Raw genomic sequence first — 24,922 nt, 5'->3', positions numbered from 1 at the left:
TTTGTAACATTTGCATTGATGTTAGCAGATCAAAAAACTTTTTTCAAATTTGGTTTAGTGTATAGTATCTATAATGATTCACCTGCATGTGTCATCAGTGCACAGTAAACATGCACTCAAACACATCTCTAAAACAGAATTTGAATGAACTCCAACAAGCCTGCTTTACATTATAGTGTCAAATGAGATGTATTATATATGAATGCACTGTGCAGGCACTTCATTATGGTTCAATTGCATCATTGTAAATAAGTTTTGCTTTAAAAGCAAATTAAATGATATCAGATGAGGAAAGGATTGGCAGGCATGAGCGCATTAGTTTACATCAAAGAACAACCGTATAGTGTTTGGCATTGGGCCTGTGGAGGCAGCACTGTACGGTGCTGGTACAGTAACAAGATGGCAATAGTGCCTGACAGGCCACTATTCAGGACTATTCAGTAACACAATTACACAATTACACAATTACACACACACACAGACACACACACACAGACACACACACACAGACACACACACACACACACACACATACACACACACACATACACACACACACACACACACAGACACACACACACACACACACACACACACACACACACACACACACACACACACACACACACACACACACACACACTCTATCTTTGTCCTCCTGGAACTTGTTTGTATGTATATATATATATATACACTGTATGTCTAGATGTCCACACAATTATGTTTGTGCTGTAATATAATGTGGGTTGGCGTGTTTAAGGACATTTGCAAGTAGGATTGTTTGTGGTTAGTTGCAGGCTTGAACTTTTCAATCTAACAAATTGAGGTTGATTTTTTCTTGGTTTAAGGCTAAAGAAGAGGCGTGTGTGTGCGTGTGTCTGTGTGTGGGAGAGCGATTGTGAGAGAGGGTGAAACATTTTGACTATACTCTATGTCAGGGGTGTCCAAACTACGGCCCGGGGGCCAAATGCGGCCCGCAGGCCATTTTGAATCGTCCCTCTGCAAATTCTAAAAGTATAATGAAATATGGCCCACAAATTAAACTTTTGCTTGTCTTATATTGTACTACTCAAGTATATATGTTAACATATATTACACAGTATTCAGGTGTTAATGAGCCCAATTTTCAAATAAATTTAGTCATTTAAAATGTAAAACATTTTCTAACAAATCTGAGTTGATAAAAAAACCAGTAACTTATTTCTATAATAAGCTTGAAATTTAACCTTCATATTTACTCTTATTATCAGCAATCTGAGGCTTCTGTTTTAAGGAATGAGCTACCAACAAAATAAATGAAACCCTAAAGAGAGATGGGATATGGGCTGTTTTTTCCTTAAAGCAAGTAGCCTATTGCGCATTATTCACCTACATTTGATTTGTTTTGCTAACTTATAACTTAACTTATGAGGCGATATTCACCTCTATAAGTGGCCCAGCGCTCCGTATATCTTTCTGTATGTGGCCCTCGCTGAAGAAAGTTTGGACACCCCTGCTCTATGTGGAGCCTCCATCCCTAACATCAGATTGTAGCCTAAATGTACCAGGAGTCTAAGCAAAATAAGTTTCCATCAAGAAATAAAGAGCAGCCCAGAGAGCAGAAAGCTTTGGCTTTGAACCTGATCACATTCCGATTTGCATCACCTGTCACTGTATCATTATTGTGTCTTTAAAATCATCATTGACAGTTTGCATGACACAGACCAACTGACCCAGCCTGCATGTCTTCTAAACAGCACTTAATCTTATTTGGATTTCAAATGTACCTCTACACATTTGGCTTTTTTTCATTCCGTGTCGAAACTATAATTAGCTCCCAGGCTTTCTCCTTCTCAAACGCACATTCTTATGAAATGCCGCTGCTTAAAAATAGAAATACAGTTGTCCATTACTGGCACCCATTGACACAATACCTCCCGTTCCAGAGACGTAGCTCCTCCCTGTGTATGTGTGAGTGTGTATGTGTGTGTATGTAGCGGGTGGGTGACAGCTGGGCTCGCAGCGCTCCGCTCCAGTCTGGTAAGAAGCTTCATCTCCAAATAGGATGACCGTCGGCTTTTGTGGAGGGGACTGCTTTCAGCGCCGTAGATAGTTCTGGGACACCCGTTTTGTTCAGTTTACGAGCGAGGAGTTTGAAATCCGAAACGTTGTTTTTTCTCTCTAGTGTGGATTTCCGATGGATATTCCGATTTGAAGAGGTGTGATTTGAGAGCGGCATGTAACAAAAAGAAGCGCATGAGAAAAGTAGCGCTCGTATTGTTATTCTGACCGAGCACCGTCTGAACCGCGTTGAGAGCCATAACTCATGGATTACTAAAATATATACATATAAAAACTCCGAGGCATATACATTCATGAGCTGAAGGTAAGATTTCTTTGTTTATTTCAAACTTTTGGTGCGCTTATGCCCGTACCAGTGCTTCTCCAGCCCCGGAGGCTTGGTTTCTGAGCAGCCAGGCTGCCGTGCGACAAGTGCACACGCTTCACATGGTTACTTATTTATTAATTTAGGGTGGTTTTGCGTATTTATATAGGTTTGTTAAAGTTCTGAGAAAAATACAAAGTGCCTTATTTTCAAATTAAATGAGAACTGCGATGATTTTCTTCAAGGTAAATCCCTCTGCCGATACAAACAGACCACATGTTCGTGCGTAATCCCTTTTATGCTGTTTAGCCATACGGAATAAAGAAGTGCCAGCCTCAAAAAGAGCTATTGCGGATCACATTGTGTCAAAACCTTTAAACTATCATTCCGGCAAATAAGAAATGTGCTTGTGGGAACTTGCAGGACTGGGACCGACTGTTTTTACTCTTGCCTCCGTCTGACATGCTGTTTTTCATCTTCGTTGAGTCCAAAGATTTCAGCCACAAAACTTCCATCTGTAGATAAAATGGAAAATAAAAACTCTAGTATTTATATGTGCCTAAAACATACCCATGTTTTGTTGTGAAAACGCTCAAACACTAAAGCGATTTGTCCGTTATTACAATGCTTGATGGGCTTTTCATTTGCCATTTCTTTCACATTAATCGAAATGACAATTTGAGCAGCAATTTACATGTACAGTACACTCATTTGCAATCATACTTTCTGTTTTCATTCTTTCTGTAAAACTAATCAGAGATTTCATGTGAATTAATAAGTCATTTCCAAAGCACATTTTATTTGTTGTGAATTGATTCGAGTTTTTCTGTCTGTGCTTCTCATACACAAACAAGCAAACGTTCACACATAGTGGCTAGGGTGTATTCATTGAATTCAAGCTACCAGGAGGTTGAGTGGACAGTGTTACTCTGGTCCAAAAGATCAATCAAATGTTTGTAATTCTGAGGAGGAGACAAAAATTACACTGGTCTCAGAAGTGGATTTGCCATTAAATGAAGTGCTGCCTGCTGCAAATTATTTTTTTAACAAGCCGAGAGAGGAGATAGAGGCCTCACAAACCACATCCAGCAGCCTGACTGCCAACACCCAGTCACCCCCAGTGGTTCTCCTCTCCTCTCCTCTCCTCTCCTCTCTCTCCTCTCCTCTCCTCTCCCAGTATGAAAGATCCCCCAAGTCACAGGGAAAAGATGGAAAAAGGATTCAGCAAATCTAAATGTAGGTTATAGATTATCAAGTGTGTAAGGGCATGATATTAATGGGGGAATCTAAGGAGTATTGAATGCTCACAGCAAAATATGCCTTTTGTCAGAAGATTGTTCGCTCCTAGTGTTTTGATTTTAGTATTGGCCTATAAAAAAAGGAAAAAATGGAAAGATTTCATGCCATCACTGAGAAGAAAGGGTCTTGTTTTTTTAATCTTTTTTTCCCCCTGAAATCATTGAAAATATTTGGTACTTGTGTGTGGAATGTTTTTTTTAATCTGCGACCTTATGTTTTTTCCAACTCATGCTGAGTATCACACATTGATATTGAATGTGAAATAGCAGAATGTTTCTATAACATTCGCCTCAAGGCATTCAAATGTCCTGAAGGCATTTTGCCTGAGATGTTGCGCAGGCTGTATATCCTCCCATACTGTTTCGTAAAGGCTACAACGCCACACAATAGTGCTAATCCTGCTATAAACACAGTATACATTGACATGTTATGGTGCTGATACATGAGTTACAGCATGATTACCTTTGTCACAGCAGCTTGCCTGTTCTCCTCCTGGAGAAGCAGAATAGAGCTGAGCGACCAGAGTTGTTGCTTGTATTTGGAGCAATGCTCCGTGGAGCATTTGATCCGCAGATCCCCTAACAATAGCAATGGGGATGGCATTGTGTGTGACTGATTTTGGATTTGTCACACTGTATGTGTGGGAGAGAGAGAGCATGAGAGGGAGAGTTAGTATTTACCTTTGCCAGTTAAGGGCAGATGCAGTCTGAAAACATTAGGTTTGAATAATTGATAAATGGCTTTCCTCCTGTTCGAATGAATTGCCCCTCCATTATATGAGACCGGTCAGCTGCTGTTAACCATTGATCTTCATTCAGACAGTGTCAATAGCCAGCGTTCAATAGTGCGTCTATTTATGCATATTTTATATATCCATGTTTTATTGATGCACATCCTTGGTGTGTCTGCTGGTGTTTTAAAAAAACAAAAACATTAGAGGGAGAGAAAGCATCAAACCCCACTACCTCATCTTGATGTGATTTATTGATGTTTAACTTATTTCCAGATCCTATACATTTTTTAGTTGCAGAGGCAACAGTTACACTATACGCTAATCAAACCAAGTCATAGAGTATTTAAAAAAAAAGGTAAATCATGATTGCGTGTTTATAGTTTTTAGCACATTTTGTGTGTTTATTTTTGATGACGCTGTCCATCAGAGACGTTACATGCTCACTTTTAGCTGCGCTCCTTTGCCTATCTTTTTAGATTTAATCTGGTTGGTCAGAAGGTAAAAAAATAAATACGAATATATTTTAACAAGCCATAACAAAATCCACAACTCCCACTCTGTATAAATATTCACTTAAGCTTTTGCTGCTCCACCTCTCTTTTTTTCGAATTGCCCTGACCTACTGAAGTTGAACTCATTATTCAATAAATGCCTTTCATTTTAATCAAAAAAATACACTGAATTATATTTTAAAGGATGAGAGGAGATGGCACACCTCCATCTATATTTCCATGCATCTTCTTTGTTTGTGCATTTGAGACAGCAGATATTCGCTCACTACCTGCCATCCTTTCTAGTTAAGTTGGAACATATCGCCCCTGGTTTATGTGAGATGATTAATGGTATTCACTATACTATAGAGACCTAACACATCTCCCTGTGCAGTATGGTCCAGTGTGCTCTATTCACGGCATGGCGCATTGAAAATGTAATCACTCGCTAATCACTTGCTTCAGCATGTTGCTCTAGCTCCAGTCAGTTTTTCACACACACATGCAAGGATACATGGCCTTCCACTTTCTAAGTTTCATTGTGTTGTTTGAACTGTTTGCTTTCCATACTTAGGCTTAACCCTTTCCTCTCCCTATAAATGGCTCTGCAATGCATCCATTGAAATAACCATCTATGTGTAAAACACTCATCATACTCAATACATTAGCATAATTGATTGAGCGGATTGTATATGCCAAAAAAGCCAGCAGCATGAAGGACCAGGCCAAGGCTTTTTTCGGCCGGGTGTTGCAAGTCAGTGGTAGAATTGGCAGTGTCTTTAGTGTTTTTGGCTGTTAGTCCTTGGCAAAGCTTTGTTGTTGGAAATTAAGTGAATTAGAAAGTTATGGCTAGCCCATCTAGGAGAAAATTGCTAAGGAGCCAAACTTGACCACACACATGCCAAATGAAAACAAAACCAACATTTAAAATCTGCATATAACACCAGGTTTCTCTTCATGGAAATGTTTTATCTGAAATGCTCAGAACATGCGACATTAACACGCACTAATACCTTTGTCAGAGCTGAGTTTGATCGCCTGTCATTACTCAAATGGGATGGAGATGAAATGCATTTGCAGGGATAATCCAAAAGCAGCAGGGCTTTGTGTGATTGCCTGGGAGATGGATGAATGACTGTAGTACAAGACTTGGCCTTGAAAAGAGCCAAGTCTTGTATTACAGACCAGATGATGCATATTATGGTACACAGCATTAAAATATGATGTCGTAGTTCCTGTCCTGCTGTTGTGCCTTTACAGGTGAGAGCAGCCAGCTGTGAGTCACAAAGGGAGCCACAGTATTTAAAGTCTCATTAGGGCCACATCCGCTGCTGAGGCTGTGATTATTTCTGTGGTTAGTTTGCTTGTTGGAAGCCAATAAGGAGGTGTGTGTAATGAGTGTGTTAAGAATCAGATAAAAACCATCTTATTTTGCTTTTTTAGTGTTAACTCTGCCGATGTGCCTCTGTGCGGTGTGTAAGTCAGACCCTCACCCGTTTTCTGTGTGTATATTACCACTAAGCACAGAGGGTGGTGAGTGTGTGTACTGTATTTGTGTACTCTCTGTGACTCTGCGTGCATGTTTGCGTGGCGTTGTTGGAGTGCATCTGTCCCTCCTCCCCAGGCCCCAGCGATTGGCACTGCATCTCTCATCTATTAATCATAGAGAGCGCTTGCTATCTCATTCCGTTGCCATAGTTTCAGGACCTGAGACAGTGTTGGGGTGCATGGCTGCCTGGAGAGTGGAGAAGTGAGAGGAAGAGGACAGAAGAGGAAGGAAGAGAGAAAGGAAAGGAAATAAGTGGGGATGCAGAGTGAAGGAGGAAACGATATACGGTGTAACAAGAAAAAAGCAAAAATAATTGAAATGGAGAAAATGAGGAAGAAAAGTGACTGAAAGAGCAATAACAGGCTAACACACCAAGCAGGTCCTCACACTGGAAATGAGTGTGCTTGAAGAACCAAAATGGATTCCATTTTTATCCCAGCAGTGAACCCTCTGTCTCCTTCTGTGCGTGCTTCTTTTTAGTCTCTCTCTCTCTCACACACACACACACGCTCACACACACACACACACACACACACACACACACACACACACACACACACACACACACACACACACACACACACACACACACACACACACACACTCGCTCTCTCTCTGTGCTCCCTCCTAAAGAGAGTAGAAGAATATTTTTCACAGTATGCATCATCTTGTGAATAACTGCATGCTCGTAGGGCTGGTGCATCTCCAGTGTGTTACAGTACATTGAGCGGCTGTTATTTCACCTTGCTGTACAATGGAAAAGCCTTCCACTGAGCTGAGATGGAAGATGGGCCAGAGCCCCCTGTTTCATGCTCAGTTGGATGTGTTGATGGTAAATCATGCTGAATTCATGTGTTATTCAATGACTGATAGAGACGGATATAAACCACTATGGAAATTTCCAAGGCAGGGAATACCTCTTGCTATCAAGCCTGGTCTCTCTGTATTTATCTGCCTGTCTCTCTCTCTCTCTCTTTTTTCCTTGTCCTGTCCTGTCTTCTATCTCTCTACTTTCCTCCACATAAGGATTGTTCCCACCCTCCGTGCTGGCGGAATACTCAACATGAGCTGTTACTTTCAGAGAAGTGCTTGTTGTTTTGGCTGTAGGCTTTGTACCTCCCGTATGACCTCATAATCTCATTTGGGTCTTTTAATGGCTAACCATGCACTAATGTGGTGGTTGTACAATCGCGTTGTCTCATCACATCATAGCTTGCTTGTGAGCATTTACAATGGGAGCTTTTTAAGATCGGTCTGAACTGTAATCATGGGATTTTCCTCACACAACATAATTTCTCTTAAATGCAGCTACACAATCACACATTAACTCATTCACATACATACAAAAGACACATGTAAGTAAACACAGATTTAGACACCAGGTCAGATTCTTTGTTGTCAGAGGAATAAAATAAACAAAGCCTGTCATTGTTGCAGTGGTGCACAGTGAGTGCCAATGGGCCGTAACCAAATGTACCTGATTGTACACTTTTTAATTCCCCCTTTGCTATGTATGAACTTTCTGCAGGGGAATTACCATTATTGGACAGAGAGATAAAGGAGGAAGTGATCGGCTGCCATTGCTTTCTGTGCTGATGGCGGTGGGGTGCTTTCTGTGCCTTTGAAGTGATGGGATTGCAGGTGACATTATAGCGGTCGCATTCTCAGGTGTAGCAGGTGAATTAATCCAGGTGGGGGATGAGGTAAAGGTGTGTGTGTGTGTCTGTGTGTGCAGATCCGGCGTGTTAATGCTCCTGAGTATCTGTGGAAGCAGGCATGCATGGCTATGTGTGTGGACGTGCCTTTGTGTGTGTGTGCATCAGTCATCAAAGCAGAGGAAAGCCAGTGTGTAAGGTGATCTGTATGCTCATGGCAGAGCAGCAGTCATACTCTCCCAGAGGCTATAAGCCTTGCTGAATGTGGAACAAGCAGCTTCTTCTTCCACAGATACAATGCTGGTTTCCATGCGCTGGCCAAAAATGGCTAGACAGATTAAGCTTATTATCCATGTTTCTTTTTTTAAAATTAAAATCTAAGATCTTTTAACAGTGATATAGATTCACATAGACTGATATTGCTTTCTATGTTGTGATGCAAACCTTTCTCTGCTGGCTATAAAATCTGGCAGAACGAGCTCAGCTCAAACAAGCATTGAGTAATATCCTAGACAGCAAGTTATTTGTAACAACCATCCCTGACTCATCTGACACACTGATGATGATGATTGATTGCGTGTAATGGGCCCTGGGTGATTATTAATTATTTCCAGGTGACTGCTAAATCTACAATGACATGTAGTTATTCTGACAAATAAACATGAAAAGTAATATGGGAAACTTTCATAGTCATGTGAGGGCAATCAAAACAACTTAGACAGCAAGTTGTGGATATTATATCTGAAACGTCTCACAATCAACATTATTTTAGTTTATATTTGCAGTGTTTCTTACAGCAAAAATACAGACTACATGCGTTTCTTCCAGGTATGCCTCAAACCTTGTTAAGAAATCAGTCTTCTCCTGGTCACAGTGGCTGGCAGACTACAAGTAATTCCCCTGAGGGTCCTCTATTTCACAATCCAATCAGCCCCAACTCGGAACAATATTACCTCTGTGTGTGTGTACATTTATTACATAGCTAATGAACAAATTGCAGCCATGTGGCACAGGCTGGTGGCGTGGCTAGTGAAAAAAAGAAACACACGTAGTCTCATGCACACTCTCTAGTCCCCTACCCCGTTCCCTCTTTTACCACAATACACACACATGCACACACACACGCCCGACCACAAGGCCCCCAGTGTTCTTGGCCTGTCTGTCCATCGGCTCATGCGGAGCACTGGGCTGGGAGTACTTATCATCACTCTGCTGAGTGGAGGCCTCACAAAGGCCCACTCAGACTGCACACACACACACACACACACACACACACACACACACACACACACACACACACACACACACACACACACACACACACACACACACACACACACACACACACACACACACACACACACACAGTAGAGGGAGACTTCTCAGTATAGCCAGGGCTGCAAGATTGATTAAATGTATAAAAAAAAGTCATAATCTGTTAAACAATAAAATGTAATGCAAAAGTGTAAAAATCTCATTATATAGTTTTTCAAGATTATTGGCTAAATTGTTTTGCTGGCACGAGTAACTTCCTGGAGCAGTCTTTGGGAAGTTACTGTTTCCTTGAACGAACAGCTCATAAAACCACAAGGTGTTTTTTACAGGTTAAACAAATAAGCTATAAAGTGGTCCTTTGGGGGTGCTGCTAGGCAGATTTTGTTACTTATGCACTGAGCCAGACTCGCAATTTCCCTTGTTTCGAGTCTTGGTGCTAAGTTAACCGGCGACTGACTGTAATGTTATATCTGCAATACTGAAATGAGAGTGGTATCCATCTTATAAACAATCTCCAAACAAGAAATCCAATATGTATGTTAACAAAATAATGACAAACGATTTATTTTTTGCCATTTTGGGAGAAGGACGGGCTAAAAAAACAGCATACAGTGATGTTAAAATCCAAGCAGACAAAGCAGACAGATATCCAGGGGTCACAGGGAATGGAGGAAAGCACAAACTCACAGAGGTAACTGGGATATTTAAGTTGACAGGTAGACAGGAAGCCAACCTGTCAGAGAGAGTAATAGGAAGAGGCTGGATGGTTAGCGAAGAAAGGAGGCAGTGAGATTTTAGTGCAAAGGAACTCAACACATTTCCTTTTCAAAATGTATTCTTGTGAAATAAATAATATTTCACCTCACCCCCATCTATGCCCCTTTAATCTGGACAAAAGGTGCTCTGTATGTGGGCAGGTAATCAGGCAAGCAGGTTGATAGGCAGGAAGACCGACAAGCTGTGAAGCCAGAAAAGGGAAGTTGTGCCTTGCATGATAATGTATTCATTCATCCCCCACTCTGATAATGTTCACAGCATGCTTGGCTTGATTCATTCATCTCAGTCTACTGGGGGCCTTTTTACGTTATTTGTTAAAGAACCTCTTTGCTTTTCTAAACCTGTTAAGGCTTGATTTGTGCGCTGACTGGATTATTCAGGAGGTGATTGCTTCTGGGTTTGTTAAGGTGTGTGCATGTTTTTGAGCCGGTGTCTTATTTGTGTATGTATACACTCTTGATGCATAAATTGGCGTGTGTGGAGACTGAGAATTCTGCAATGAGGCCTATTTTGATCTCTGAGTAGTTTGGTTTGATTGGGCAGTGCAGCAGCTGCAGACTGAAACGTTGTCTTTTGATCTACATCCTCAACTAATCTGGGACTGTCTCATCTGTTTCACTGAAAAGTTATCCTTATTTGTTTCTTGCGGGATCTGCTTAATTTCCTCCAAAGAACCATCAAATCCTCCAATTATTGATTGCGGAATTATACAGCAATTGAACCCTTGATTATTTAATTTGGTTTATAGTCTGAGTTAGGAGACATGGCTATGCGCCCAGCTCCTCTGAGGAGAGTTTGATGAGTCAAAACTGGCCTGACATCATCAAAGAGAATTTTTCAGTTTTTGGAAGTAATTATTAGATTGTGTGTTTAAGTCCTATTTGTATAAAGGCTTTCAACTGCTGCTCTCATCTGTTAGAAAGGTAGGAAAAACAGAAGAAAGCCAATTCATTAGTCAGCCCCTCTTCAGTTTCGTTCCTCTTACTTTAGTGCGTGTTTGTGTCAGAGAACATGTGAGCTAACACTGGGTGCATGACATCTAGTAATGCTAGCTAGTATAGTAATGCTAGCCTGGTAACTAGATAGGAACACATGACGGCAGGTGAGGCTATCTAGAACCACTTTCCACTAATGATTTAGGTGTAGATGCCTCAAAGGGAATAGCTTCTCTTTAACTTCGCACAAGCATTTTTCTGCCTTAAAGTAACATTTCTTATTTATTTTAACATTTGCATTCATATCAGAAGATTGGAGTGCTTAAAAAAACCTTTTTTAATTCCGCCTCAGTTCTTAGAGTGTTGCTTTTGCCTTGTTTTTGTCACATGGCTCCAATACCTGGTCTCCATCTTGAGTTTAAACTGCAAAGTTACAGTATGTTACATCACTTCAAATAACAAAAAAAGAAACCAGACAGCAAGGGAAGGAGGTGGGATGAGTCTTTGGAGGTGTAGCTCTGACCTAGATAAGACTGGGAGTTTGGAGTGCTGAGTTAAACCTGGGGTGTACGACTATCGTTGTCATTCAGACTGTATCTGAATTTTATCACCATCCCTCCCTTTTGTGGTGGATTGCATGTCTGTTGGGTCCTGTGAGGTTCACTCATCCAGTGTCAGCTGAATTCCCCCAAGCTGACTGTTTGATTGTTGCAGACTCTATCTAGAACAAACAGTTTTCATGCAGCCAGCTGATAAGATGGGACAGAGTGGTGTGTTCTCACTGGCGCCGCTGCAGCACTCTTTTGTATCACACTTTAACAGGTGAAGGACTTAGCAATGGATGACCCAGACTTTGTAAATGAACAGTCATAGATAGCACTCCTCAGACAAAAATATTTGCTGTCTTTAAACACTGTGAAGAATGACAATTTGGTTACAAATAATTAGATAACTTGTGTACATTTCGAATGACATTCACACATGTCTACACAGTTGTGTAGACTCATACGCACACAAGCATGCACAAAACCACATTAACACATAAACTCAATAAAGCAGGACCTACATCCAATAACCCTGTGACAGCTGAGCAATTAACTGACATGTTTGAAATATATCCCATAGTAGAATTTAGTACATAGCTGGGATTCAACCTTTTTACCGCTACTGTGGTTTTATACGCTTCTAGTTGTACATAACAACTATATTGCATACACTTTTTGTGGCACTTGTAGCCTCGACAAAGAATGAAAAAAGCTGATTTTAAAAATAATGTAGGAGCCATTTTAGCATCACATACAGTACAAGCATGTTATTACAATTTCAGTCATAATTCCCCATGTTTTAATATTTGTGATATGCTGATTAGAGGGCAGAAAACGGTAGGGTTTCAGCTATTTTCATTTCCACTTTACACCAGCGCCTCCTGTTCAGGGTAATTGTCTGTACGAAGCAGCTTACATGGCCTCAATTACCTTGGGAGGCTGTATTCCTTACCTCCACCACTTGCATAATAAGGCGTGACTTTCTATGTGAGTGCTCTCATTGCCTGTCCCACCCCGGAGGCAGTCACTTAGTTATTCCTTCATCACGGTGATTTCCATGCTTGTAACACTGGGGTAATTATTATAGTAAATACTGCCTTAGCTGTGACTACAGCACCAACTGAATGGCTAGGGTGAGCATGGAGGAGAAGGCATTTAATTGATTGATTATTAGTTGCATTCCTCTGCAAATGATTGGAGTCTGTCTCACATGACAAAGGAAGAGTGGCACTATTTTTATCCAAAGCACCTTACTGGATAGCAGCAGAGTGGATTTTTAAGTTGTATCAGTGTGAACTAGTTAACATATTGTTGTAGTGTGCAAACTTTAAAATGTAGTGGAATGAAGTGCCAGTGCTTCAGTCAATTTAGGATAATAGGAACAAAGTCTCCCATTTTGTTCTGACCAAGCAATTTCTCAACCTCTTTTCATCTTTAATTCTTTGTGTCACTATATTGAGATTAAATAAAGATTGTGGTCAGGGGAGGTATCGATTTTAGTGGCTAGAAGGGTAGCTGATTCTCAGGAGCTTTTTATAGCAATTAGCAATAGTTATTCATTCCTTGAGATGCATTGCTTTACAGCTAAGGAGGGTGTAGGACCTCATACTGGTATTGTAATCAATGGTAGAATGTATAACGTATTTTTGTAAGTGTCTTTCCTCTTCTCACGAATGACCTCTGTCTTCCTCTTTTACACCAAAGGGCTTCCATCATGAGTTCAGCCCATGGCTCACATGAGCTTTAATATGGTCATCATATGATGTGTAGCAATAAAACCATTGCAGGAAGGTTAGTCACAGGAACAGCTCGCCTACTACAGTAGGTCTGCCATATGCCTCACGTAAACAAAGCTAAAAGGAGATATTATTCACAGCGGGATGTAATGAGTAGCTGAATGCAGAGGAAAGGGGGAGTCCTAACAAGTGAGTAGGCTTTGGTTACCCTTTTAACTGATAGCTATCTCTCAAACGGACAGACAGAGGAGTGCACCTGCACTGCAGCCATTTGTATAAGAGGACAAACAGTGTATTTTATTACCTGGCGGATGATGAAACTTTATCCACCTTTGAGGAGGTTTTATGTTGAAGATTAATGAACAAATATGTGTGAGAGATAAGAAGCTTTAGTCAGGGGTTTATGGCATTGTGACGGTTAGCTGGACATTCTAGATGATGTGCACCCATACATACATGAATAGGCGTACACACTCACCCAGGCATGCAGGCATGTGCACACAAGCAATGTATATATCATAGATATAGCTTCTCAATGTCACACATACATCCAGAGCTGTACAGCAGAACACTTAGCCTCAGGGTGGAGACATGCCATACTATGGGCTGTGCTGCGTATGTCCCTCTTTGGTATCTACTATCAGGGTTTTGGGCTGGGTTCTTTGTATCAAGTGTCCGTGGGTCGGACATGTGCTCGGAGTCGGATGTCTTTGTGGTCAGATGAAGATCTGATCCGTGAGAAGACTGATCTCTGACTCAGGTTTTCTTTGTTTTGTTGGCGTCAGGTTCCTGCTGGAGAACACAATTAAATAATGGAAGGTGGTCAAATTTGTGGATTAATCCTTTATGCAGTTAAATTGAATTAGTTTTAGAAATATGTAGATAAATTGAAAAATGTTAAATTGATTAATCAAGAAAAAAAAAGGTAGATCACACTAGCCAAAGTTGTGTTTATGACCATCAGCCAAACAACTTAGAGATTGTTCTGGCTGATGGTTTTTGGTACTAAAACTCCCAACAACTTACAGTAGCTTGAAGCACTAAAACAACTTATGGCACATAATATATGCTTCATGAAATAACACTTTGTCACACCATCTGTTGTTTTCCAATTTCTTTCAATTAGAATATATTTGGGAATTTGAGCATCAAAGTGCGGCCAAACTAAGAACACTGAGTCATGGTTTCTTACAGCATGACTCTTTCCTCAATTACACATTTTGGCCGTGCGGTGAAATGGCGTTTATCCCGCATTGTGATGTGATGAAAAGCCATGTCAAAGTGAGCGTAGGTAGATCTGATTGCAGGGTGTGTTTGAAACATAATATAGATCTGATTTTTTTTATGTTCAAAACGTGAAGAACATGATTCCCTGAAGTGGTGAATTGAGTGTTCAATCAAACCTATCTGATTGTGTCTCTGCCCAACCACCCTGCAGGCCGAGGATGTAAGCTATAGTGGTCGATCACAAAGAGTCATTCAACTAAACTTCCTCCCCTAAACAGATCAAATGTATAGATAAGACGAACAAACATGATATTTCCCCCATCTTTCTTTCAGTCGATAAAGATGTTCTTTTGATAAAAACAGACCCATTCTCCTAGCCTTTAAGGTATAGACAGGTGGAGGATGGTATCAGGTTGCAAGAAAAACGGATCTACCCGACTGCCGGGTGTTATTTCCAGATTAGTCACCTCAGGAAATATCTCTCACATTTACAATATGCCCTTGTGCACATGTAGATATTTTTACCAAGTAAGACAAGACAGGAACATTTAGAGATATTTCTGATGTGCTGTATTCATGAAAAATCTAAATTGGTCTTGTTCTTGTCTGTTAAACAAACACCTTGGCTCAGGCTACTTTCCCCAATTCTTATTTGTTTTATTCTATACAAAGCTTTTATCAGAACCACATCAATTCCTGTGCATACGAGGAGGATTCCTAGAAGAGGCCTGACCTCCACAGGGGCTTTCAGACAAGCAACATGAAAAGCTTTACTGAACAGAGTGCATTCTGTTGTAGTGATCAGCATGAATAACAAACATTTATTCCATAAACATGTTTGCAACAACTATTAAATAGAAGAAAGAGCAATGAGTGCCTGTTCTCTTTCTTAAAGATTTCAGTTGTTGACATAGTTTAAGATTTGAGTGTTTCTGTAAGGATGAGGCAGATGAGGAGGAGAAGAGAAATAGATCTGCTTTGTTGTAGGTTGGCCTCTCAAGTGCACAGTATGGTGCTCTTGTAGTTGAAAGTGTGTGCATGTATTTGTGAACATGTGTGCGAGTGTGTGTACATAAAAGTTTTTTTCTTTTCATGTATTTTCTCTGTGCTCATGCCCACCCCGCTGTGAGCTTGTGTGTACTTAGGTGTAGACCCCCTGTGAAGTAAATATTGCAGCGCTGGGAAAGCAGGGCCAGGCGCACCGGGCCAGAGCAGCAGAGGCAAACAGGGCACACAACCTGCACACAGACCCTTCTTTATACCCCATCAATAACACAGTTCCACGAAGGACAGCCTGAGGCCAAAGAAGGTCTGTCAAGGTAGTTCATTGTGCAGTAGGAAGTGGGTTGTTCATATGGTAATAGGTGCTGGAGCGGGTTCCTTCAAAGCTCGTTTGTTTTAGTGAAAGTTGTAGTCACTCATTGAGGGGGACTGGATGGAATGTGACAGGGTGCACTGCTGTTTAGTTACTGTAGCTTAATTGACCCTGAGAAAGACGAGTGAAGGCGGGTGAAGGAGGAGGAGGAGGAGAAGGGTTATAGCTAAAAGAAGTGGATGAAGAAGAGGTGGGAGGGAGCGGGATAAATGGACAGAACAGTGGGGGGGGCAAAAACCGAAAGAAGAAATTGAGAGAGACAGAAGGAAAGAAAGAGTAGAGGACGCTTCATTATGGTAGAAGCAGCTCTTCGCTGGAATCTGTTTATCTGTTCAGTCGACAGGAAAAGTCCTAGTGGTGAGCGCACAGCACAGAGAGATGGATTCCTCTGAAGTCTTTTCTGCTAATGAGCCAACTTGTCCAGAATCATCATCTTTCTAATTATTTACTTCATTTTTATTTATGGCTCCATTTATGCCTTTTCTATTTATTGCAATGCTGATCCGCTGTTTTCTTTTCTGGGTCAGGAAAAAGCTGAGTCTTGTCTTTTTTCATTAAGCTACATTATGATAACAGTCACAGGAGCATTGTGGATCAGCAGGGAAACATTTTGAAGGGTTTTATTTGAAATAGAAACTTCTACACCCTTGATGATTTTTTATGGCAATCACTCTGATACTTGTTGAAATATAACTCCAAACTTAAAATAGTAAACTAAAAAAATCTGAGGATCACCAAATGATAAGGACTATTCCTCTGGGAAACATGCAATAGGTCTTTTGGTAATGCATCAGTCTGGTAAAAGATGGATGGATGAAACAGATTGACATTGCCACCTTTTACAAATATTTTTAACTATCCAACTTGGTAACCAAGCCCAGTTTTACTGAACAAAATTTCTATGTATTGGTCTTAAGTTTTCCTATTCAATATCAAGTAAACTGTGTGTGTGTGTGTGTGTGTGTGTGTGTGTGTGTGTGTGTGTGTGTGTGTGTGTGTGTGTGTGTGGGTTGGCGTCTGCTCAAGCCATAACTAGGCAAGTCTAATCTGATAGATGTGATGGATGATGACAAAAAAGACACATACTCGCATACACACACCTTCACCTTGATCTTTTACACAAATGTTGCGCAAATCACCAGTCCAAAAGATCGCCATGGCTATATAAAGAGACAAAACAAGTTAAAAAGTCAGTCCCATTTTTGTATTTTCTCTATGAAATCTGTCTTTTGACTTTAGCCTTAGCCTGAGGTCACGATTTAATCAAAAATGTAGCGACCTCCACAGACCTTGGTCAGCCTCCCCATTATTTGGGTTAAAGCTAGCTGCAGTCGGTGGGGCTATTTTAAGGCTCCGGCTGCTGCTTGCCCTGTACTTTCTATATCTCTCAGTGGGAACAGGGAGTCATTGATCTATTGCCTAGCAGCCCACCTGCACTCCCCCCCTCCCCCTTTCAGCAGGAACCCACAAAGCATCTCTTCCCTGCAGCTTTCAACTTCATATGGCATACCAGTATAGAAAATCAGTTGAAATCGCTCCTCTTAAAAATAACTTTCAGTGTTCAGTAATATTCCACAGGTATGTGAACTGAAACAAATATAAAATGCTGCCAGACTCTCTACCCAAGCATTTAACACCCTGGCAATGCAGCACTACTACCGCTGATGCTAAAAAAAAAGAGCAAATGCACTTTTCTTTCAGAGGAGATTTTGTTCAGTTTCACTTTTACTGTACTGCTGCTGCTCAGAGGGGACCTTGTGGCTGTTTTTTAATGTAGTGATTTTTGGAGTGGATCTTTATACTGAAGAATGAATGAACATCTTATTTGGCTAAGCCTTTACAGAGGATATAAAGTTTCCATGGAAAATACATAGTGGAATTACTGCTGACTTCATACGTTGTAGGATAGATTTGGGATAATATCAGGTGTCAATCTAAATCTAATGCAGATGTTAACCAAATATATGTTAATACACAAACAAATGGTGCATTTTTATGCGTTTCCATCTACTACCTTTTGTGGGAATATTAGCTGTCAAGTTGGGTACCATAAACCGCTGCAGAAGATGATATTGTTAAAGAACTCAAGCCAAACCTCACAATGATGATTGAAAGGTTTAAAAAGTGATGTGAATATGGCATTTTTGGTTGTTCATTTAATAATTTGAGGAGTATTGCTACACAACATTACACTGTAATTGTTTGTGTCTTCAGTAGAAGGAAACTGATGCACCTATGATTTATTTGCTAATTTCCATTTATAACTTTGAATGTGTATTTGACCAAGTGTGAGGTCATTTTTCAGGCTTCGCCTGTTGGCTTTGCAGCAGGAGAAAGGATTGCTGCAAAAAACGTCCTCAAATATCCCACATCCATCTTCCTCTCTCTCGCTGTCCGGTTTTCTTTCTCACTTCATATCCCCTAAGCTCTCTGCTGATGGTCAGCCTAGGAGAGAGGTGAGATGAGAGAATGACATCCTGGAGTGTGTGTATATGTGTGTATTTGTATACAGTGAAGGTTAGTGCTGAATGTACATCTGATGAAGCTTCTTATATTTCTTATGAAAAGTTAATAAAATTTAACTAAAAAGAGACAAGGAGACATAATGTACGGGGGAGGGATTTGCTGCTGTAATAATGCAACTTTTGAGACATCTCGTCACTGTGACATGTGTTTTGGTTCACCAGCAAGCGATTGTTCATTCCCAAGTCCCTCCTGTGCCCACTCAATCACCACTCTAGTTTACATAGCCCGTCGTTCCGTCTGAGGTTCTGGCTGGGGACCCTCCTGCTATGTCTTTGTTTGTTTTGGTAATGGATTCCAAGTTGCTATTGTTATTTATGTCACTTGATGATTGATGGGAAAAACTCAGCTTCTCTTAGACCGCCCCCCCCTTCCCCTCCCAAAGCCGTCCTTGTATGCCTCTCAGGATGAACACACAGTGACCAGAACAAGTTCCATCCTTTTCTACTGACAAAGTAACTCACTGGCATCCGGATGCTCGCTTTTTTGGACCAGCGGGCCGTGCCTTTAAATCAAGAGGGAGACCTTTCTGAAAACAAGGTTGATTCTGTGTGGCTATGACAGTGCAGCCTCCAAAGGGAAGGTTGAGATTATATGCGTGGACAGTTTGGGGGTCCCTCTATTCATCGGCCATGTCACCCCATGGGGGAGGACTAATTGGTGGCCCCTAAGAGCCCCCTGTTTTGTCCCCTGTTCTCACAAAGGCGTCGGGGCGCGGTCGCGTAGAAGATGGGGGTGTAGGGAGGCAGCAGCGAGGACAGAGAGGAGCAGGTTTCCCATAGAATAGTTGGCCGGGATGAACTGGAGAGGGGCCTCGCCACTGGGTTGCAAGGGGACACGACACACTCATTCACTCACTCATTGACACACACACACACACACACACACACACACACACACACACACACACACACACACACACACACACACACACACAAACACACACACACACACAAACACACACACACACACACACACACACACACACACACACACACACACACACACACACACACACACATATACCCTCTCAGTGGGAGACTCTGGTGCCAGTTGCTGGCCTCTTCCTCTACAAATGATCCAAGGCTGACCCACATAGTCAGCCATGTGTGAGGCTTCCCTTTATCCCCAAGTCCAGTTGAAACATTGAGTTATGGGTGTTCTCTGGTGCTCCCTGCTTTCTCGGCTGGGACTGCACTGGGGCCCCATGTGGGCCGACATTGTTCACCCCGACCCAAGGACAATGAAGCTGTTGGCTTGGCAGAGAGAGAGAGAGAGACAGGGAAGGTGGGGTGGGGGGTAGGGGGTAGGGGTAGGGAGACAGAGAGAAAGAGATTGAGAAGGACAGGGTGAATAATTGAGAGAGGATGGGAATGGTACAGATAGAGAGATAACGAGGCATAGAAAGTGTTTGGGGTAAAAGACACGGAGAGAGATTACATCTTTGGTAACGGAGGTGGAAGAGATAAGAAACTTAGACGACAGAGGTGAAGGGAGAGTGGAAGATAGGCATGAGAGATAGAAAGAGTGAGGCACTAGGACATATGGTGAGACAGACAGGGAGCAAAGCGACTGGGCCACTATGACTAAGTATTGATCGCAGTGTGTGGTGGGTGTCTTCAGCTGTCAGAGCTGGATCCAGAGCGAGGTCGTTAGTGTCTGCGTGCATGAAGGCCTAAGCATTAGTGGCTCTTTAACAAACTCTGTATTGATTGGGACTTAGAGGAAGACCTACATGTATACGATGGGATAGTGTCCTGTATGTAATTAGCACCATTGCTCTGATAGCGACATTTTGCAGGATTTAAGGGCTGGAGGAAATAGGGAAACCATTACTTCCAATATGAAAGATTCTTTAAAGTAAAACCTTCATTTCATAATTTCTCCCCCAGCAGGTTTTATGAGGCTTTTAACCTATCTGCTCCCACCAATATTTAATATAGATTCAGGCATTTTATGCGGTTAAAAGCAGTTGATGAAGCTGATACTAATAGTTTATCTTAAAGGCATAAAGAGGATAAATCAGGGAATGGGACCTACAGTAAGACTGTATCATGGGTCATTTAACACATTCTCATTCTCTCCCCACTTCCATCGTTTCTCCCGTCTTTTTCTACCATGATTAGTGACTCGCCCCGCTCTCAAAGACAGCAATATAATTGACAAATTACTTTAGCAAGTGATTGTAGTGATGATGATTACTGAGAAAAAGCAGCTAGCTGAAGTACATATGCAATTAAAAAGTGCATTTGTTCAGACTTATATGTTGCAGGAATTGTTGTTGTTACACAGCTTCTGACAGGATATTACACTATTGCTCCTGTGATTTGAAAATAATCATGTAAAAATCATGCAGGGAGGGAGTTGTCTATTGCATGTTAAGGGCCCTTACACACATATCCAATCAATAACTGAATAAGAGGTTTACATTACCCTATGCAAACAAAATCATCAGTCAGTCTTTTCCTTGAAGTCCCTCTGAGCTATTTTTTTTTGACGTTTTGCAGCATTTGTGTCCACAGTTAAAGATGAAAGATGGTGCAGAATGATATGATAAAAGCTTCCTGGCTACCACAACAATCTAACAGGCAGCTGATGCATGTCAGCTGTCATGTTTTAGGTATATCTGCAAAGATCAAACTCTTGTTCATGTGGGACAACAAAGACTTTGTGGAAGTGTTTGGTGGCATCTTTAGAATGTGTTTCCTATCAAAGGCTTTGTTGCAGTTAATTGTTTCTAGCAATGTGAAATGTATAGATCTTATTATATTCTCAGCTCACACTCCTACTTACACTTACTTGACTTTTTCTTTTTAAAACAAAGGATTGCTTGGTTCTGGCTCAGTGTGTTGGTGTGTGGGTCGCCATTGATGAACATATGCATTATCCAGCACACACCACACCAAACCAGTAGCATGTCATCAAAAGCTTAGACTGAAGCGCTGTGTGCACGCAGCACGTTCGCTTCTGGAACCCATTTTAGTGTGGGGTAAAACCACATGAAAAGTCTGGCCCTATCCTTCCGCACAGACCCCCATCCCTCCATTTTATTTGTATCCCTGCCTGCTTCCCTCCATTGCTGTTGGAAGATTAGACAACTTTACTGGATCTGATAATCAGAGATGTCAACCACAGATGAAAATGCCCAGGCAAATTAATTTTGATAGCTCCCAAGAAGAGGGGGACATGTGCAGGCCATTATTCCTTTTCCTCAAAGACAGCTGCTGCCTCTGGATCTCAGGACTCCCTGAAAGTCTGTGGCATAAATGGAAGGTAATTACCATATCAGAGATCAAGACTCTAGGCTCTGACACCACTTTTTCAATTACTCAGAGAAGGTTGTTAAGATGCAAATTCAACAAAATGGCTGAAACCCCCAGAGAGGGATATAGTTTCACACCCAAAGCTGCTTCTTGGGTTTCTTAGCTCATCACATTTTGACAGACAAAGAGAGAGAAGGGATGGGTGGGGTGCATACTACCTATGTACAATTCATTTGCTTTGTTAGTGTGGCAACCAAACATTTCATTTGAGCATAAACATCCTCAATTCAAGATTTCTTGCAGTGTACCTTAATTTTTAAGCACACAAAATCCCCTCATTCAACCTTCATTCACTTCAAATTTTGTGATGATATTGAGCATAGAATTTGAAATCGTAAATCAGCTCTTTTTTTTTATTGACCTTTAATCGTTGTTCACGACAAAGGCATGTTCATCAAATATAAGTCACATTTTAATTCCATTTTCTTAATAAATCTAATATTTGGCCAGTGAGTGTTTAATGGCCACTGGGTATGAAATCACCTCATTCAAATTTAATCTGTAGGTTTGTTTTCAAAGTTCTAATATTTAGTTTCCTTAGATGATACCCAGTCATGCAGATGAATTATGCAGGAGCAATGTACTAAACATTACTTAGCTGGCCATAGTTATGCAAATGTGGGATTCTGCCTTCAGCACAACCTCAGAGGAAATATTTAGAGGGTATGTAAGGGAAGCTGTTCAAGAAATTATACACACAATACATGTATTCATGGTTACCATGCGCAAGAGTGAAAAAAAAATGTGTGCATTAGCGGACACAAGATAACAAGACAGATACTCTTGCTACCATCATTGCCATCCTAAAAAGCCCAGCGCTCATGCTTCTGTGAAACTTAAAAGATATGAATAGTATGAACAATGAAACTGGCATTACTTGTGTTTCTGCCCTTAAGTGATTTTACATTTCCCAAGAGTTAAATAAGAGAAAGAAATCACAGCTATTTATGAAGTGTCAAACATATCTTCATAAAATATGACTTGACATATGTTGTTTATTATGACTCTCTGTGGAATTAATGGGACTAGATGTAATGGGAGTAAAAAGACAAGGACAGACCCAGAGGGAACCAGTAGAAACAGCCTCTGAAAGATGTGGAAGAGCGGTCCTGTCGGAGTGGCGCTGCCAGGAACGCTGGGAACACAGTGTATGTGCATGTGTGTGTATATGCGTGAGTTTGTGTGTGTGAGTGAGTGAGTGAGTGAGTGAGTGTGTGTGTGTGTGTGTGTGTGTGTGTGTGTGTGTGTGTGTGTGTGTGTGTGTGTGTGTGTGTGTGTGTGTGTGTGTGTGTGTGTGTGTGTGTGTGTGTGTGTGTGTGTGTGTGTGTGTGTGTGATTGTGTGAGTGCGTGTGTTGAGTGAGTTTGCCAGGGCCTGGAGGAGGAAAGTCTCTCGCTGAGGTCATGCCATCTAGGCCTCCACACTGGGGCCCACCCTGCCTGGCAGCCACACGCAAATGAACGCACACACACACACACACACACACACACACACACACACACACACACACACACACACACACACACACACACACACACACACACACACACACACACACACACACACACACACACACACACAGATATAAAGACTTAAGGAGATTCTGCTCCTCTGTGGTATGAATGGATGTCTGTTAACTCTGTGTTGCCCTCATCATGATGGCCTCATTATGATGGAGCTGAATTGTGTGGGTATGTGTTTGTATAGTTGGCGAGTGAGAAACAGTAAGGGAGAGGTAGACGGTGACAACGAAATAAAGGCCTTCATGTCCGTTCATGTGTTGAATGCTCATTTAGTGTGTGTGTGTGTGTGTGTGTGTGTGTGTGTGTGTGTTTCAGTGTGTGTTTGAGTTTGTGTGTGTGTTTAATGGTGTGGCCATGGTCCTGGGGTGTTCCTATGTATTGGAGTGCTGGAGTGTATCAACAGGATGTTTCTTGTCAGTGAACACTTAATGTGGGATGTCTTCATACCAGGATGGAAGAGGACTCCTACAGTTTTTAGTCAAGCACTGAGGGGCTTATGTAATAATTCATCAGGAGTACATATTATGCACATATACATAAAGTTTGCCGACTTTCCATTGTTAGTGCTGTTCCCAATATTTCCCTTGACAATCTATACACAGAACTCATGCATAATGCAGTTTGCACAAGAGGACTAGTTTGCTGTGTGAGGAGGAGAGCAAGAGACGAAAGTACGAGACTCCATAGTGAATTATTAGAGCATTCGATGTTGTTTACACATTCGTACACATTCAGAAAGAAAAGGCAAGAGAAATGATTTGGATATTACTTTTTGACTTCTCCCTTGCCGCTCTCCGGCTTTCATGCTGCTTCTTAGAGTTAATAAAAACACTTTGGTTGTAAGGGGAGGGGGTTTATTTGCATTTCCATGTCATGCTTTTCCGTGCCAGTCTTTGTTTTGCGTTAAGAAAACATGAGTGTATCCTGTGTGTAGCGCCCTCTCTTGCCTCACCACTGCTTCTCCCCACACTGGTCTAACACTTATCTCATTACTCCCTTGTGTAGATTATTTGTGGCGCCTCCTTACCTCACCCCTTTTTATTCCCCACAGATTCACAAGAAACCCTCATACTTACACCCCATTCAGTGCTTCCTAAGGCCCTACTTTCTCCTCTCTCAAGTAGTGTCACCCCCTCGCTCCCCTGTATCCCATGTGTACACTCCCTTTTTTTTCCATCACCAAATTGGTGCCTCTCCTCATGGATGGAGCCCCCACAGCTCTTTTTCACTCATCGGTAACATCGCGGCAGCATAATAACTGTGAACCGGCAGTCCTCCCTGTGCACTCAGTGTTTCATCATGGCCTTGGCTCGGCTCCATGCACAGGCCATTCTGATTGTTGCCGGAGTCGCTCTCAGTGAGCTTATGTCGGCCTCCTACTTGATTAGAAGAAAAGAAAGAATGAGCACATGAGAAGGGAGAGTGAGTAGAGAAAGATAAAGCTAGAGCAACAGACTTGTTTGCTCAGGGAAGAGTGCACTAGAGAGAGAGAGAGACACAGAGAGAGAGAGAGAGAGATAGAGAGAGAGACAATTAGAAAAAGTTTGAGAGCGCTGGCTGGTCTGCACAGCTAGCTGGCAATAGACGTCACC

General features: G+C 41.6%; 1 protein-coding gene across 2 annotated transcripts in view; it reads left to right on the top strand.

Annotated features, from left to right (window-relative positions):
- Window positions 1–2,001: 2,001 nt before the first annotated feature.
- sema6a (sema domain, transmembrane domain (TM), and cytoplasmic domain, (semaphorin) 6A) overlaps window positions 2,002–24,922 on the top strand; it is a 98,008-nt gene continuing 75,087 nt past the window's right edge. For both annotated transcript variants that reach the window (XM_063897543.1, XM_063897542.1), the window contains exon 1: window positions 2,002–2,365. The gene's annotated coding sequence lies outside the window, so the exon portion shown is untranslated. The remainder of the gene's footprint in view (window positions 2,366–24,922) is intronic.

This window comes from Eleginops maclovinus, chromosome 12 (genome assembly GCF_036324505.1).
Source record: "Eleginops maclovinus isolate JMC-PN-2008 ecotype Puerto Natales chromosome 12, JC_Emac_rtc_rv5, whole genome shotgun sequence".
Lineage (NCBI taxonomy): Eukaryota > Metazoa > Chordata > Actinopteri > Perciformes > Eleginopidae > Eleginops > Eleginops maclovinus.
The sequence above is the reverse complement of the archived record's forward strand: the minus strand, read 5'-3'. Positions and strand labels throughout refer to the sequence as shown.